Here is a 19,388-nt window from a genome sequence, read left to right on the forward strand (position 1 = left end):
TAGTAGTCCCCACTATTTTCTTTGATAGTGATTTTTTGATGGAACTGGCAAAGAAATATGATCCTATTACAGGATGGGTAAAAAATCATTCTAGAATCAATCTTTTTAGGGTTTTCCCTAAGCTGTTCAGTGAGGTCTTCAACCTTAAACCTAACCACGCTATGCATGAAATCATTGATATGGATGATCTACAAGCCAAATATGATGCACAACGAATATATCTAAGAACAGGGCCACTACATGAGCATGCTGCCAAGGTTAGTAATTTGCCTGTGATTATAGCCAGTACCCTAGAGCCATTGTTGAGAAGACATTTCAACTTGAGAGCTCAAGCACTGTATTTTTCTCTTTGCAAGATTTTGGGGATAGATGAAGGTGATCAAATTCTAGGTTCTACTGTCCTTATAATGGCTCAAACCCTTCAATTTGGAATGAGTACCATTCTGGATTTTGTCACTTTTCTATCAAAAGCGATTCACAATGGTTTGGTTAGAATAGCAAGGGGAAACGTAAACAAAAAATTTTGTTGGTATTCATTGCTGATGCATGTATGCTTATACAAGGGACACACTTTCTTCTCCAAGGGTATGGAGTTGGAAACAACCAAGGATGGAGAAAGGAATCCAGTGTAGTTATGGAGTGTGGATATGACTTCAAAAGCCATAGATGCTAGTTATGTAAAGTTTGACAGATTTTTCGCATCTAGGCTGAGATTGCTTTTGAGAGGTGACAGGCCAAGAATTCTTCAAGCATTGTTGGAATTGATTAGACCTAAAGATCATGCACAAGGGTTGTTGGTTAGTCATAATTGGGGGGATATAATCCCTTATAATGTTTCAACTATGATAAGGGTATATGGTTTTATGGGAAAGCCACATGTGTTGCCTTTTCATGTGCCTTTGAAGATTGGGATTGCTGAGATTTTATGGTAGATAGGCACTATAGATGAGAGGGAATTGATTAAGAAGGGCACTTTCTTTCTAATTTTTACTATAGTGCATGATTTTTTCTTTGTCAGAAAAGGGTGGAAGCACCTCAATTTTTTTTTGGATAGATATAACATGGCAGAGTCTCACGCCAGATTCAGTGACCCTGAAGGATTCTATGACCTTTTAAAACAAAGGATAAGAGCTTCCCAAATGGTACATCAGGTTTACTATCTAGGAAATATAATCAGAAATATCTTCACATTGCAGGAACAAGAATTGAGAAAAGAGAAATGGATAGTTTTTAGTAAGACCCTAGAATTTATTAATGCTTTTGACCCCCAGTATGACCCATTCAAAGACAAGAAATACTGGGGAGCTAAAATACAAGCATTGATGAATAATTTTTCCATAATAATTCAAACCATGAATGAAAAGAAAGCTATGTATGTTGAAACACATCCACACAAGGCTACAGAAGTACAAAGAAGAATAAGTAGTAGAAATGTGGTAGCTCCTGGCCAATATACATTACAGAAGAGGGTAGGTTATGTTATGATTCAAAATGTGCAACAAGCACCCTCTCCTTAGAAGCAAAGGTCAAGAAGCCCATCTGCAGCACGCTCTCCAAAAAGGCAAAAATTAGAGCAGGGGTCTTCTTCTTCTCAAAAGGAACAATACTACCCAAGCTAATCCCTAATCCATATAGATGATGAAGCATCTCTAAGGGAACAACTTAGACAAATGGGTAGAGAAGGGGATGTGATTGTCACTTCTACAGACTTGGATGTTGGAGAGCCACAAGAACCTCCTACACCTTCCTTGGACCTAACGATTGCTGATTACCAAGGTAAGGAAATTGACCCAATAGTTGTACAGGCTTTTGAAAGATTTATTGATGATGAAAATTTTGTAAGATCTAGGGCTTTTGCTCAGTTTTTGTGGAGATTAAATATGGGAAATTTTGAGAAAGCCTGTGAGAAAATCAAAGCTAAGCAACCAGATAAACCTGACTCAGTGATTAAGGGAGAGGTGAAGTCAAAATTTTTGAATGATTTTTCCCAGTTTACTCCTGAAGTTGGGAGGCAAATAGTTAGATAGTCAGGAGTCCTCCTTTTGCCAGAATGGGATATAGCAAATGCAATTGTTTTTGATTCAGTAAGGAAGCAGAAATATGTTCAACTAACAACTGCTGAAGAAATATTACATGCTCATAGAGGAGTCAAATTTAGTGATGACCACAAAGCCCTTGTTATATCATCTATGGAAGAGAGGAAAAATAACAAGCTGCATGAGTTTCCTACTGCAGAGCATACTGGTACATTGACAGTATACAGGGCTAGTGAAGTAAGTAGTAAGCAAATAATTGGAATGGCCTCACAAGTGCTAAAATTGGGTGGCATTGTACCTGGCCAGGAAGAAGATAATTTTACCCAACTCAATGCTAGGTTTGAAGAAGTTTTAAAAGAATATGAGGAAAGGGGTATATAGATACAGTCACTTGAAGACAAAGTGTCTCAAACGGAAAAGATACTTGGGAAAAGAAAGGTGGGAGAATCCAGTGCACCTAGATTGCATACCCTCCACATTCATTTGATAGAATAAACCCTATTGTTGAAATACCAGACACCCCTGAAAGGCCCCAATTCTATACTGTAGAGGACTTTGAAGAAGAAAAAACCAAATTACATGAGTTGCAGGTAGAATTAAGAAATCAATATGAAGGAAAATTAAAGTAGGGTGTGATGTATTTAAGGGATAAAATACAATGGTCAACCTTCTTTGATCAGTTGACAAGAATTTCAACTCTCATGGATGAGTTGAATAGAGATAAGAATAAATTGACTCCCCTTACACAAAAGTGGAGGGAGAGGAATAATGATATCACAATTATGTGTATATCTGCCATCCAAATACCTTATCATCAAGTAGAGAAAATTTTTTATTTGTTAAATAAACTAGAAGATTTTGATGATAAAAGGGATTATTTGTAGAAGAGATTAACACTTTTTTTTTCCCAGTATATTGCTGAAAAATTCACTTTATTTCCTTGTGCTTTAGAATTTGTTGATAAAATAAAGGAAAAGAAAAAGTGGAAAAAGAAGTTGGATGAATTATTTTATGAAAGGATCAAGAACATCATGAGTGAAAATGGCCATTGGTTTTGGGCAAGGACAAACAAAGAGTTAGTAAAGATACAATTATTTTATAATGCCATGAGAAAAGAGTTTGATGATTTAGAGTAAATTGCAAATTCTTTAGTGATTATACAAAGAGAGGCTCTAAATTTTAATTGGCTAGATGATGCTGCTTATAATAGATGGAAAAATCAGTTTGTAGAACAAATGTCAGAAGGTGATGAGGAGGAAGATGCAAAAGTAAAAGTTACCCTCATAATTAGTAATGAAGACATGGAAAATCCCCAGATTAAAGTAAGTTTGCAGGTAGTTGAAGATGACACGTCACTTTTTAACCTCATGGCCACTTACTCTAAGGATGAACAATAAATGAAGAATCAGATCATATTTTCTTGTCTCAACAATTGAGAAGCGTAACAGAAAGGGACCCATTAAGGAATGTTCGATGTAATAGCTTTTCTGTTATTGGCTTTTGTCTTTTATGACATACATTGTTCAGTATCTTTTAGAAGACACATGTCACTTTATTTTAGACTAAAGCATTTTGCATCTCACACTATTTAAGTGAGATTCCAAGGCTAAAGAATGGTCCAAATTCTAATTTTCTAAGTGATATACTTAGTCTATGTTTGGTCCAAATTTTTGAAAGCAAGTTTATGATGTATTTTCTTTGTCAATTCTCTGAGAATACATGAATATAGAATGAGTTGTGTTTCTTTTTGAAGGTCATTCTGAGTCTATTGTAAATGATATACCATTTCCAAAGAAAATGAATACAAATTGTGAACTATCCCCATATCAGTTCTTTCTGAATCTTGTCTCCTTCTAATTACTTGGTTGCCTTGATATTGTATAAGTAAAGGCTTGTGCAATTGAATGCAATCTAGTTAGGTTGTATATTTGTTTATCACTATTGTTAATTCAATGGATTAAATAAAAGCTTTGATGAATGTGATAAGGTTTCTTTAGTAATGGAAAGTGTTTTGAATGATAAATTCTAATAAGAATTGCTGATAGAATTTTTTGTAAGGCAACAAGTTAGACCTAAGCATTTGCTATAGACTCTAAACCCCAATGGATTAGGCACTGATCAAATTGATTCAGCTGAAGGAGAAGTATGTCACAAATGGTTGTCAAAAATGTAAAATTAAATCAATTTTACTTTTGTTTCCTGTAGATCTTCAAAGCTGGCCAGCACTTGTCTGCATGGAATGTTTTAGCTTCAGTTAGCCACTATTGTTAAGAACATCTGCAGATCTATAGAAGAAATTTTGGCCATATCTATTATATGGGATGTGTTTATCAAGTTATTATGAATTATGTATGTGTTTGAGGATTTTGAAATGAGAATCAGAATGAAACTAAAAATAATCCTCATATAGTTTTCCCAGTCTTGAATCATTGCTTGGTACACCCACCCTGGTTTTGCAAAGCCAAAAGAGTAGAAAACCACCTTTGGTTTTGTAGAAGTTGGGTCCAAAAGCTTTACACATGCAATTGTTAACAAGAATTGGCTAACCTTTAGATTGTATGAGTATTATCATCTTGGTATTAAGCATTTTGTTGCTTAGTAGTTTTAGTCCTTTTAGAAACACCAACAGGGAATATGTCAGCATACTAATGAAGGAGTGGGTGATAATCTAGCATCACCTCCTAGCTTTCAGCCTCTTCAAGATCAGTGACATAGACCACAAACATCTCACATCCATGATGCACACTCCACTTGAGCTACATAACTGAGATAATCCAAAGTGAGACTAACCTTAGGATCCCTAAAAGTTCCACCTTCCCAACTATGTCATCCACACACTATATCAACTTATGTTAGCAGTCTATATTTTCTTGATGGGCAGCTAACCAATCCATAGCTAACACAATGTCATAAGAGTCCAAGGATAGAATGTGAACATCAACTGTAGTGTTGAAGGCACCCAAGTCCAACACACAGCCATTGACTATGGAATCCACAGTCACTTTGGAACCCATAGCTAACTCAACTAGCCACCAACCAACCTACTGTGAAGCCATGAGTCCACAAAAGAACTTATATGCAACATACTTGTAGCCTCAACTATAGTAACCTAGTGCTCATCTTGATAGTTTCTAACTAGTGAAAATACCCTATAGAATCTTCTTACATCACCCATGGTAGGTTTAGACATGACCACACCTTTTCTAGTTCCTAAAGATGTCACTATGGAACATTTCACTGATTTATGGCCTCACTGACCACATGAAAAATATACTCCCCCAAACTTAGAACCAAATCAATGTCCAACCTAGGAAGCACTAGAATATGGTGCACTCCCTCTAATAGATTCCTACTAATTGCTACGAGATGAATTTTGGTCATGACCCTTTCCTCTTGTGATACCTAAACTCTGTCCACATTTCTATGGATGAGGGTGTTAACTAGGCTTGACCCTACCCTATTACCTATGTCTGAGGGGGTGGTACACTCTATCCTTTGGATTGTGTACTATGGCTCTGAGAGCATGATCTAACACTAAGCCCTCTAGCAACACTACTCTTAGTAATCCTCGTCTTCTTAATGGTAAGTGCAAGAGTCATGGGATGATGAAGATGGACATCCCTAATGATGGAGTCTTTTCTACCCCTGAAAAAATGTTGTGTGAGGAGAACCTCATCGTAATGGTAACTACAATATTGTATGATCCCAAAGAACCACCTCTCATACTAATCCACTTTCATGTTTCCCATTCTAAGTTCATGGAAGTCATCTACATGAGCCTCTCAGTATTGTGGAGATAGGAATTTCTCCTTGATCCTATCCTCAAAGATCTCCTAGGTGAGATCTATTATACTGATTTGGAGCTTCTCACTCTCCATATCCCACCACATGGATCCATGTTCTCTCAGCTATGTAATAGGACATCAAGCCTTCATGTTTCTTTCATATGGATGCATGGAGAAGTAACAACCCATATATAGTAACTATGTCTTGGCCTTGAGACCTCCTCCTAGGCCATCAAACAATGGTGGTTTAGAGCTCTGAAGGTCTCTCATCATGTCCACTTGGATGGAATCTCCATCATCTTGAACACAGCCTCTCCTATGGTCACCTCTAACACCAAATGGTGTGTGAGAGTGCTCATGTTTGTGCCCATACTCTTCTTCACCTCCATGCTCTGACATGTGGGAGTCTCCATGGTGATTTTTTTCTCCCTGGCCACAGTCCTGTTAGTTTTCCTCTACTTGAGGTCGCAACCAAGCTATAATATCTTGCAACAAGAGAAATAGTACCCTAACATCACCCTGAATGTTATCACCTTATCCTCCCCCACCTTCCTAACTTCCTCCTCACGATATTCTTCTTCAATTTTATTCCATCACTTGTTACCCCAACCACTAGGTCTAAGTGTAGGATGCATCACTAAAGGAGAAACAAGAAAAGGGTCAGACTCATATTTTACAATCATAATTATCACAAGTGTAAGCTACAATAAGATACCATAAAATGTAATCAAAAAAATATCATAGTGGGAGCATAACACAGAGATCCCAATGTTGCAACATGGGCTCTAATACTAGATGGAATGCCCCATCGAGATTGACTTGGAAAAGGGATAAATAAAAGAAAAATTATTTTTCAAGAATAAGCATGGAATCAACACATCAACATGAAATTGATTAACTGATTGCAATGGAAGACTTAACCAAATGATCAAAAAATCCAACGATCTCCAAGAATCACTACCTACTAATGCGATCAACCTACTATGAAAGTAAGATAGTTACAAAACCTAGAATATCTGATCTATAAAAGTCTAGGAAGGCATGCAATCCCAAAGTGTACTCAAAATACCCAATCACACTTTCCAGATATAGGAAAAAATAACCTCCTATTTCCCATGTGAGGAAATACTAGCCTATATTCTTGTATGAGGGAATACCTCTATGCAAGAGGAAGTACACCATGGTGTGCGAGAGAAAAACCTCTCTCATGAGAGAATGTAAGGAAGGTCCAGTAGGGTAGATGCTTGCACAAGCATTAGTTGGCTGTGTGCAAGGAAACACCTTCTTGTGCAAGATTTCAGCACACCCCACACAAGAGAAGGTTTTCTCGCATGAGAGAATACATTTCTCATGCTAGGAACCTCCTCTCTAGTGTGAGGTTCAGCAATAGAAAAAATAAAAATAATATGTATAGAAAAAATAGGAAAAATTTCCCCACACTGTGGAGTGTCAGATCCATGAGAATCAAGGTTCAAAGACTCAATTGAATGTAAAACATCTAAGCATGCTAGAAGGGATGAATCAACCATCTAATCACCTAATTAATAGAATCTAGCAATGATGTGGAAAAGTAACATCACAATAACATACATGAGCATAAATGAAATATCTCTAAGAAATGAAATAACATAAATCACATGGAACATACTCCAGAAGAAATGAAGAACCATGTGAGCATTCAGCTCTGAAACTAAACATGGGGAAAGGCCAACTCTATACACATATCCCTAGTAGTTATAAAGGTAGCTATGCCTCCCAACCACATGGAACTAGTAAGCCCACTCTCATGTGTTGATGGACATAGTGATCTGACCTCAAACATAGATAAGATAATCATCCATGGTTAACACTCATGCCAAATAGTATAGAGGACTAGAACCAAGATCATGAGATAATCCAATAAAATAGGTCTTGGTCAAACACTCTACGGGTCTACTATGTAGAGCTCTAGTGGAGAGTAGGTTGCTTGGGATTCACAAGTTCAACATCATTATGGACTGTTCCCCTTAGGAGGTCAATGTTTTGTGTCCCAGGATGAGCTGTGTGGACAGTGTGGTATTTTCATATCTTATTTAATTACCCAAGAATTTATTTAATTATCACTTAATTAGAAACTTCTTCATGTCCACCTTTCCAACAAGACTACCTAGGGTTATGAGAGAGTCCCCTCCACACCAACCCACCCTACATAATCGTGCTCATCAACTGATCAGTGCCCATAGGCAATGTAGCTTCGCAACCCAACCTCAATGAACATTACCCAACTTATAAATAACTCAGATTTTGGATCTCATAAGAACTGACAAGTGCATGCTCACATGCTCATGTGTGGAGACACCAACTACATAATGATCATAAATTTAACAAGGCATGGATGAGAAACATAAAGGCACAAGTAAACAGATCACTCAACTAGCCTATATTCAAGAGTACAGATTCAACATGAATTACAATGCAATAATATATAACAAGGGTTAGAAAGATATCCCTATGGATAATCTAGATCCACAATCAACTATAGCATTAAGAAAACCCAAGAAATTATGCAGCAGGAAAATCGAGGCAAAAACCCAAAAAGTTAAAAACATTGCAATTGAAACCCACTTTGCCTTTAGGTACAAAAGCCATGAATATCAAATAAAATATGGGTTTCACATGAAAAAATCATAGCATAATGATGTAAAACCCTAAACCCCCATCCCAAAAAATAGGAAAATGCTCATACCCACCCAATAGGCTAGCACTAGCAAGTAGAAACAAAGGAGAAGACTACCTCTCAGCCTCCTAACAAACAACTTGCAAAAATAGAAGCAGAAGTAGAACTAAAATAGTAAAATAGGAGAGCCCTACCTAATAGCCAAAAGGGAAAATACAAGAACCTGAGCTTAGTAAAAAAAAATCCCACAAAAACTATTGAAAGTCACGGCAATCCAAGGTCTCCTTGAGCTTGATCCAATGAGACCAACCTCATGATGATCTCATGCCCATACCTCCTACAGTGAACCAAATAGTATTTCGTCTTAAAGAGGATTTAGAATTTTCTCTCAAATTTCTATTTTGAAAAGTCAAAGTGAGGAATAAAATTCCTTTTTGGATGTATATTCACTTTTTGAATAAATAAAAGGATTTGGGTAATTAACCAGATCATGTAGTTAAACCCTTAATCAACCCAAAAAAAGTTGGCTATTCCAAGTAATTAGAATTCAAGTACAACAAAGCTATCAAGAATAAAATAAAATAAGATAAAGCCCAAAATTCCCTTTAATCTATAAATGATAATATACCTTGAGATAACTTTCACAACAATTGTGAAACTCTAAATGCACAGATAGTGTAGCTAAAGCAATAAATGTATTGAATCACATAAATAACTATTTATTTAATAACATCAAAATCATCTATTTCAATCACTCATTGCATCTTTAAACATCTCAAATAAGAATGAAGTAAATAGTCGTAGCAACAAATCAAAGTATCCAAAAACCAATAAGTCCATCATATAATCATAAACAGAGTATATGTTTGAATACAGAATAATCAGATAGCATTATAAAGCATCATGTCATATTAATAACCATCATCATGCAGATCTAATCACATTGAATAACATAGCATCTAACATCTATGCTACTTGTAAATCAAAACAAGGTATCTAACCATCTGGTCATATCAAATGTCCTCGAACATGAGTATCAAGTATCTCTTGAAACCAAAATAACAAGGTACAGAATGTGAATATAGGAGGTACTAAATTACTAAATTCCAAGAGTATCAAATGGATAAGTTTCTAATAGAGAAACATAACTCTAGCATAGACACAAACCTCTTGTATGTCTCTAGAACCAACCAAGAGTGGAGAAATATGATTATTGAGCAATGCTCAGATGAGTGTTTAGAATTGGTTAAGGAACTAGATTGTCTAAAGTAGATTCTAGATAATAATGTGAAATGCATTGACGTGAAATTTTTTGGCAACAAAGATCAACCTAATAATAATCTTAAAGAAATTGAAGCAACTTGTCAAGACAAGTTACGAGCTCTAAAGGATACCAAAGAAGTTTCTGTTGCAAATTTCACCAACAACACCTAAACTAATTCAATAATCATAATCAGCAATGATCACCTAACTATGTAGAATCAGAAGCTAGAGCATGCTCTCCAAGTCATCACCATCTGGCAACTAATGGAAGAATAACTAGAAATTATATAGCAAAATGAAATCATTGACTTTGAGGTTTCTTACAAAGAATGAAAATATGCAAGAGGCAACATATCTATTGGACAAGGATAGCATGCCACTTTAGTCAATATAACAAGTTCTTAGCATAGAACTAGGTCTTTGATTCTATGTTATCCTTATCAACTCTAGTTGGGGTTAGTTTCATAGCTATTTTATATGCCTTCTTGGCTATATATTGTAAGACTTTTAATTTTTTTGTATTGATACTTTGAAAATGCTCCTATAAGAACTTAAGTTGTTAAAGAAAGTTTAGACTAAACCATTTTATGGTTCCATTTATTTGAATGAAGGAATAGAAAAATAAATATTTTTGGTGCTTGCAATACATGATTTGTTACTTAAGATCATATGGTTTTGGGTAATCTTGATTCATTTCTTAAGGAAGGATTTTTTGGTTGTGATGGATGATTGTGTGCTTTGCCCTTTAAATGGTTCTAAATTAATATTATTTAGTTGAATTCATAAATTTTTTTGTGAAATACATTTCATCCATTCGATGCATCTTTTGGCTTAACATTGAACCAATAAAAAATTTATAGGCTTTGTTATTTCTGGTAAAAAGATCACATCCTGTTAAATTATTTTGAAGTAAAGAAATTTATTGTCCATTATTTAAGGAGGGACTTGGGCCTCAAAAAATAGAGAGCTCAATCAATAGAAATCAATTGTGGTGATAGGTTTCCTTGTTATTCATTTTCTATATTGCATTTGTAAGAAGGAAAAAATATTCATTAACATTTTGTAACCATTGCTCTAGAAAATTCTCTTGTTTCTTGATCCTTATTCCTATTGTCTATTGGTGAGCTAACCCTCATTCCTATCACCCATGGTGTCAGACTACCTGTAAAATTATTCTTTCATGTCAAACAAAGCTCACTTGGAAGTGTAAACTCTATGAGAGCCAACCTCAAATGACTACATGTAATTGGTAGACCCTCATAATGAAAGGATTTGACTCTATTAACAATCTAATATCACTTCCAATTCTAGTTTTTATTTTCTAATTTCCTAACTTGACAATTTTGTTTAACACTTTGTACACAAGGGATATATTGTAGATCTAAATTATGATTTATTTCTAAATGCCAAACTTTAATAAATATGCTTGCAAAGAACTAAAAAAAATCTAATGATAAGGATTTAAATATTTTTATAATTTAATGAAACATCTAACACTAGTTACAAATGAGAAAATATGCATCTACAAACAATAAGACATTAGGAAAAGACCTTCTATGATGTTCAATGATATTCTAATCCCTTTTGACAACTTTTTGATATAAGATTCTGATATAAATCAAATTAAAAAAATTCCACAACTAATTTCTAAATCCCTAAAATTGCCTTAAGATATTCAGATCTAACCTCATTGCAATGGAAAATGTAAATGGATAGGAACCTAGAAACCACTTAAGAAATTTGGATTTTACTATAGCAAGTCACTTTAGCAATAGTAGCATTGCGGTAAATCACTATTGTCATCTCCAACTTATTCCTTCAATCCTACTCCACAATGAAGCCCTGGACCTCAAATTTGGCACAATGAAAAGACTAATTTGTCTTCTACAATAGTTTTGACCCCTTGAAGGATCTTTCACCAATATTCTTGAATAGAACGCCTATGTGATGTCCTCATGATACCAAACTCACTAGGTATTTCACCAGCTCAAATGGAGGCACACAAAAGAACTTTTTCCTCGAGCAAAAAATGTAGAAACCCTTGAGTCCACAAAACTCATCAGATGCAAATGACAGTAATTGGTTGATAAGAAAAGAACCTTGCATGCCCTTTATTATTTCCTTGTGGGAGCTTACTTACTTTTCCCCCCAATGTGGGATAAAATGTATTCTTATATTTGCAATTTATTATAATATTATAATATTAAATTATGCCCCATCATAAAGTGCCAATCCCCAATAAAACAATCTAACCACCATATTAGAGTATGAGGGTCACATAATAAGCTAATCTCAAATTCTAAGAGATATCAAATAGAAGGGGACATCACATCATACATCTTTCAACTTCCACATTGATTCTTTTTTTCTAGTTTTTTATATAGAATGTTGACTTGATCCATATGAAATCCTCCCTAATGGTTACCAGTTTCATAGTCCATTTCCAAATATGTTGAAATGTCCCCTTTTCTGATTTGATATGGTATTTCACATCTCTAATCAGATTTTCAAAATCAAACAACTGATATCACAAAGATCCACCAATTTCTCAATGAAACCCCAAATCGGGTATGCTGAAAATAGTGCTAAAAGCTTCACAACTTCACAAATTATTAATAAAACTGAAAATGGAAATTTTTACAGAACTTTCAGCAGCATAACAGCCTCCAAATTGACATTTCCAGATCCGTATAGCCTTTACACAACAGCTCAAAAATGTAGGACAAAAACTATGCTCATCGGGCTCCCGAAATTAACACAAAAATGCCCAGAAACACCACAAAAACACTAATAAACTATCTCAAAAGTTTAATCACGTCCCAATACATATATTCAGCTCTATTTTAACAACTTAAAGTCTGAAATACAGCAGCAACCAAAACTGATATGAAATGCTCAACTGAAAACACCAAGCTCATGCAAAAAACACACCCAAAACCCCACAAATCTACATTGTTCAGAACAAAGGCAAACTCTGTATGAGCATGTACATGGAATGGCTTCAAACTCCCATCCTTAGCCTTCCTGGAAACCTGCAAACTCCCGTTCTTGGGTCTCCCTGGAAACCTGCAAACTCCTGTTCTTGGGTCTCCTTCTCCACAGGTTTGGCAGCCTCTGAAGAATAACAAAGAATGAGCGAAAATCAAGTTCTGGAATGTGCCCAAAATGCCTCCAAACCCCCTTAAAAGAGGGCATAAATGTAACTCATTTCCAAGAGAGGTTAATGAAACATATTTTAATAATAATTTTCATTTATTAGTCCAACAGTTTCCAAAGATTAACCCCCTTTTTTCTGAAACTTCACTTTCTTGGGCCTGTCCTACCTTAGCAAAGATTGTTATTTTTTAATTATTTGAAAAGGGGACATGAAAATTCCTCCCCTCCCAAACATTGCTTGTCCTCAAGCAATGGCTGAACAATAAACCAATCAATCCACCTGGATCCCAAATGTAGTCATGAACTATACTACTACCAATTAACACAGGCTCCTCCAATATCCTCTGCAATATGACCAAGAGGAATCCATAATCAAACTGACAATTATAGCTGAACCAAACTCCAAAATTAGAACTTCCATAGTTAGAAACCCACGAGACACAAACTCTTAGAACATCAAAACCCAAGTAAAGTGGACTACCAACACAGTAAATACCATCAATGCATTCCACTGGCCTATACAGAATGTACAATCCAACTCTGCAACAATGGTGAACGCTCTCGAATGAAACTGTACCAAGTATGGAGAATCCACACACTGTACAACTCCTGCAGTCAACAAAACTCTGCAAATCGCCGACCACTATCTCATAACCATAACTCCCATGCACTGCTGATGGTGAAAAGAAATTACAAGATAAAGAGTAAGAAATGGAATCCAAACCAAATTTGCCTGCCATCAACTCCTCAAAACAAGGATCAAATGCTAACTGATGTACATACCCTGCAACATAATGTTGATTAAAAAAACCAACCTCAGTCAAAAGCTCACCATGAACAAGTGATACAACCCACTGTGGCTGATCACTAGCTAAGTCAGGAGATGTCATACCCAAAGGAGTAGAATCAATAACAACACCCACTGAAGCATCACTCCCAAACTCCTGCTCTAAGTCACATATTATCAAGCTGTCAACTGCAGAACCTATCACCATGTCATGCCCATCACAACTCTCATCTTGAGGCATCAAATTGTCCCATAACTGATGATAAGCACTAGGAACCAAAGTACATCTATGTATCATTATCTCATCAACATGGCCATCAAAGGTAAATTGATGAGCATACCTCACAGTGTAATGCCGATAGAATGCACCAATCTCAGTCAGTGGCTCAGACTGTAATCCAGATGAAACTAACTGCAATTGATCATTAACCATGTTGGAACTAACTACTACCTCTGAAGATATCACCAAGGGAGTAGTGTTACTAGTAGGAACCATGCCAACTGCCGACTCACCAAAATCACACATGATCTTTGATAAATCTCTAGTCTCTGTGCCATCAATACTAGAGGCCACCACCATGTCCGACATACAACAATCTACTACAACACCCAACTCAACTGAACCTAACTCTAGTGGGAATGAACCTGATATTCCAATGTTAGTATCAAGAATGGATGCATCCCCATCTCCACTGTCTTTGACAATCTCGGCCATGGACATCCTCGGATCACCAAACACCACTGCTTGTGACTGTATAGAATCAGGTGAAGACTGTAGTCGCTCTAACTCCATGGTCACCTTAGCCAAATGAAACTGTGACTCCTTGAAAGCCAACTGTGTACTCTCAAGAATCTCAGAAGTCACCACAAGCTGCTCAGTAAGCTCACTCACCTCATCTTCCTTGCCCAACAATGCATCATATGCTGTACTGCCCCACTTCATAAGATAATCTCTGTCGGCTACCAACTGCATATAATCCTATCTCAGAATCTGGATAGCCTCCCATAAAGAGTGGAACTTTGTCAAGGAAAGATAACTGCCTCCCTGCTCATCACTAGTAGGAGAACCCCATCCATAAACTGCTAACAACTGACGAGCAGCATCGAAATGCTGGCAAGTGATAGCAATGTCTTGGTCACTAACTCTCAACTGATTAGACACATGATGGCACTGGCTTGACTGTCTCCTACAAACCTCCTCTAATGCACTGTCTAAAGGAGTATCCTCAAAGTTACTAGTCTCTAGAGTATTACCATCCATATCCTGTGAATCAAATCTAAAACTCATATCAACATACGGAGTATCAAAAACATTAGCATTGCTGTCCAACTCCTCTATACCCAAGAAAACTAAGTCTTCAAAATTGCCCACTGCATCCTCCTGGATGTCATCAATGCCAATATGATCCTGGGACTCATCTATACACACTGCCAAATATGAAATATCATCAACACATTCTAGCAAGTATGGTCGACTAGATATATGAACAAAGCCCAACATCGGTGTATAAAAACTAATACCAACATTGGACAAGCTACTAGCACAAGAAAAGACAACACCGTGCAATCTGCTAATCAAATCCATGATAGCACCCAAACAAACACTGCTACCAAAAAGTGTTAAAGATCTCCTATCAACTGAATCCCAAATGCCAATATAACAATCTTGAGTCCATATCTGTAAACTAGAATCAGCTGGTAACTCAAGAAAAATCCTCACTTGAGTAATATGACCAATACCAACTAACTCCACATACCTATCATGATGAGATCATGAAGTCAAAATACTATCTTCACTCACCTTCAGCTGGCGGGATAAATCATGTGAAGTACTACCTACCTCAACCTCATGTGATGAAGCATCTAACTGTGCCTGGTACTCTTTCTCAGCAAAGTCATGAATGCTCAATGTTTGCTCATCTCTACCAGGTATCTCACCATCCTACACAAAAACATCCTCATAATCATCATCTGAACCCACTACACTGCAGTCACTGCCTGTTGTAACTATACCATCTTGAATACCTGTGGCATCACCCTTTGACAACCTATAAACAATTGTCTCAATTTGAGTATCAAGTTGACCGTTACTATCAATCTGTGTAATATCCTTTCCCACCACCGCCTGTGGCAGAGTAGAATCTGAGACCTCTACCTGGCTATCAGCTAGTTTCTCAAACTCCTCATGCAAGTTCTTGGGAATTGTGTCATCTGTCCTGTGAGAAAATCTACCAAATAGAAATCCAGTCAACTTATCCACCTTAGCTGGGTCAGATAACATGTCATTCATTATACGGTGGTGCTCAACCAACTGTTTAGACATGTCATGGCTTATTTTCATAAGTTTATCTCAAATGTCTAAATAACCATCCTTTCTACTATTTTGACTTTGGCTATCAATTGTCCAAGATTGTTCCCTCTGAGACTCTGTACTATACCTGTCCATTCTGGATAAAGTAGAGTGTAACCCCAATAGGATATAACTTCTTCAAACACCAAGAACTAACATGAAAATGATTAGAAGTAGCATGCAACCATAGATTTGGACATGCAACTAATTAGAAGCAACATGCAACTACCAAATTATGACATGCAAGATCTGGGTAGTTGTCAAAACTGACATGTAAGATCTGGGTAGTTGTCAAAACTGACATGCAAACTTCTACAACCACCAAATTCACCAAGAACTAACATGAAAATGATTAGAAGTAGCATGAAACCATAGATTTGGACATGAAATTGATTAGAAGCAACATGCAACCACCAAATTATGACATGCAAGATCTGGGTAGTTGTCAAAACTGACATGCAAGATCTGGGTACTTGTCAAAACTGAAATGCAAACTTCTACAACCACCAAATTCACCAAGAACTAACATGAAAATTATTAGAAGTAGAATGTAACCATAAATTTTAACATGCAGCTGATTAGAAGAAACATGCAACCATAAATTATGACATGCAAAATCTGGGTAGTTGTCAAAACTGACATGCAAGATCTGGGTAGTTGTCAAAACTGACCTGCAACTTCTACAAACCCTCAGGCTGGCAAGATCATGGCTCTGATACCACTGAAATTTCCCCTTTTCTGATTTGATATGGTATTTCACATCTCTAATCATATTTTCAAAATCAAACAACTGATATCACAAAGATCCACCAATTTCTCAATGAAACCCCAAATCGGGTATGCTGAAAATAGTGCTAAAAGCTTCACAACTTCACAAATTATTAATAAAACTAAAAATGGAAATTTTTACAAAAATTTCAGCAGCATAAAATCCTCCAAATTGACATTTCCAGATCCGTATAGCCTTTACACAATAGCTCAAAAATGTAGGACAAAAACTATGCTCATCGGGCTCTCGAAATTAACACAAAAATGCTCGGAAACACCACAAAAACACTAATAAACTATCTCAGAAGTTTAATCACGTCCCAATACATATATTCAGCTCTATTTTAATAGCTTAAAGTCTAAAATACAGCAGCAACCAAAACTGATATGAAATGCTCAACTGAAAACACCAAACTCATGCAAAAAACACACCCAAAACCCCACAAATCTACACTGTTCAGCACAAAGGCAAACTCTGTATGAGCATGCACATGGAATGGCTTCAAACTCCCATCCATAGCCTTCCTAGAAACCTGAAAACTCCCATTCTTGGGTCTCCCTGGAAACCTGCAAACTCCCGTTCTTGGGTCTCCTTCTCCACAGGTTTGGCAGCCTCTGAAGAATAACAAAGAATGAGCGAAAATCAAGTTCTGGAATGTGCCCAAAATGCCTCCAAACCCCCTTAAAAAAGGGCATAAATGTAACTCACGTCCAAGAGAGGTTAATGAAACATATTTTAATAATAATTTTCATTTATTAGTCCAACAGTTTCCAAAGATTAACCCCCTTTTTTACAAAACTTCACTTTCTTGGGCCTGGCCTGCCTTAGCAAAGATTATTATTTTTTAATTATTTGAAAAGGGGACATGACATATGTTTAGAGATACCTCTAAATAGATATATATTTTGTGTCGACCTAGTATTTATTATCTCGTTTGATATTTGCATCATTTACAGTGGCATATTCTTGTATCTCCATTCTAATCCTCCTCCTTTTTCATCCTACTGATATTTTTCTTTTTACATCTAATTAAATATTGGGCTCTAAAATATTTGTGCTCTCTATTATCTATCCTTTGTAGAATCTATGATTGTGTTGGGTGCAAGAAACTATCTATCATTCCTCAAATTTTTTTCTTATTTGTGTTCTTCCCATAAAGATGACAACATGGCCTGATACCAGTGGTAATCACCCTTGTTAATCATATGCTAAAAAAATCTTTTTTTTCCCAATATCTTTTGATGCCCCCATGTTTGGTGTAAAATATTCTTATGTATCTTATTAAAAGAAAGGGTGTATCCTTTCATTTAATTTATTTATCAATATTAATATTATAACTATTATTTATCAATAGTAATACTATTTTATCAATATTTATTTATAGTAACATATGTAATTATTTAGTCTTCATTTATATATTTAAATTATTAATTAAACTAATATGTAAATTATATATTATAAATTTTTTCTAGTATTATTATAATGTAATATATTGTTTCATATTATTATAATATTTTAATTATATCATTATTTACTATATTATTTCTATTTATTAATTATTCATTTAATTAAATAAATGTTATACTAGTGGGGATATCACACACAAATTATATTATAGTATCCCAACAATCTAATGTGCAGATAGTGGGAAGGAATTAATGTTGATAACCATTTATATGCTTGTAAAAGGACTGATTCATGCCAAAGGAGAAGCAGCCAAGAATTTAGCCATTGAACAATTTTATGTTTCAAACTTTAAGTATATGTCTAGTGGATGGTGGAATGACTTTCTTTTTGTTAGGGTATTGATTTGAAGGTCTACATTGAATAAACCCTAGTTGTGGAGGGTTCACAAGGCCAAATTAGGGCATTTGCATCTATAATTATCATAGAACCAAATTAATTTTGGATTCTTCTAACTAAATTTGGCATTTTATCCAAAGTAGAAATGTTTGGGGATGAGAATTGATAGGGCTTCCTTTGTAAATATTCCTGATTTTAGGCCTAAGAATAGGTACACTACCTAGTTCAGGGGTTTTGTCTAAAAAAATAGGTTTAACTATTTTAGTATGTCAAAGAAGAGCCAAATGGGTCTTTAGAAATATTATCTTTTTTGAGATCCTTTTGATAAAATTTTGAGAAAGTAAATAATTGCCCTCAGTGGAAGCCTAGTTGGAGCTATTGAGCCTAGTATGAAGAGTTGTTTAGTTTTCCCTTAGACCTAGGAATGTGAGACTTGGTGAATTGATTATGTAGGATTTTTTTGGTGGATTTAGGACCCTTATAGTCCTATTGGGCAACTGGGAAGATGGAGCTCTTGGATTGGGTTACTTAAACCTTGAGCTATATTGGAGAACTTTTAAGAAATATACAACATTTTAAGAATTTTATCATAGAAACTTGAGAAGCCCCTATTTCATTTAATTAGAATGGTGTTAGATCATAGAAACATCCTTTGGAAAAAACAACAACTACATGTCAAATGGGGGAGACATTGGAGAGGCTCAAAAGATACCTCCTATAATAACCAACATAAAATTTGCCAAAGTAGTTGCACAATAGGCTAGACAATATAAGACGCTTATG

This window comes from Cupressus sempervirens, chromosome 1, assembly GCF_028749045.1.
Source record: "Cupressus sempervirens isolate cs-2001-9-10 chromosome 1, ASM2874904v1, whole genome shotgun sequence".
Classification (NCBI taxonomy): domain Eukaryota; kingdom Viridiplantae; phylum Streptophyta; class Pinopsida; order Cupressales; family Cupressaceae; genus Cupressus; species Cupressus sempervirens.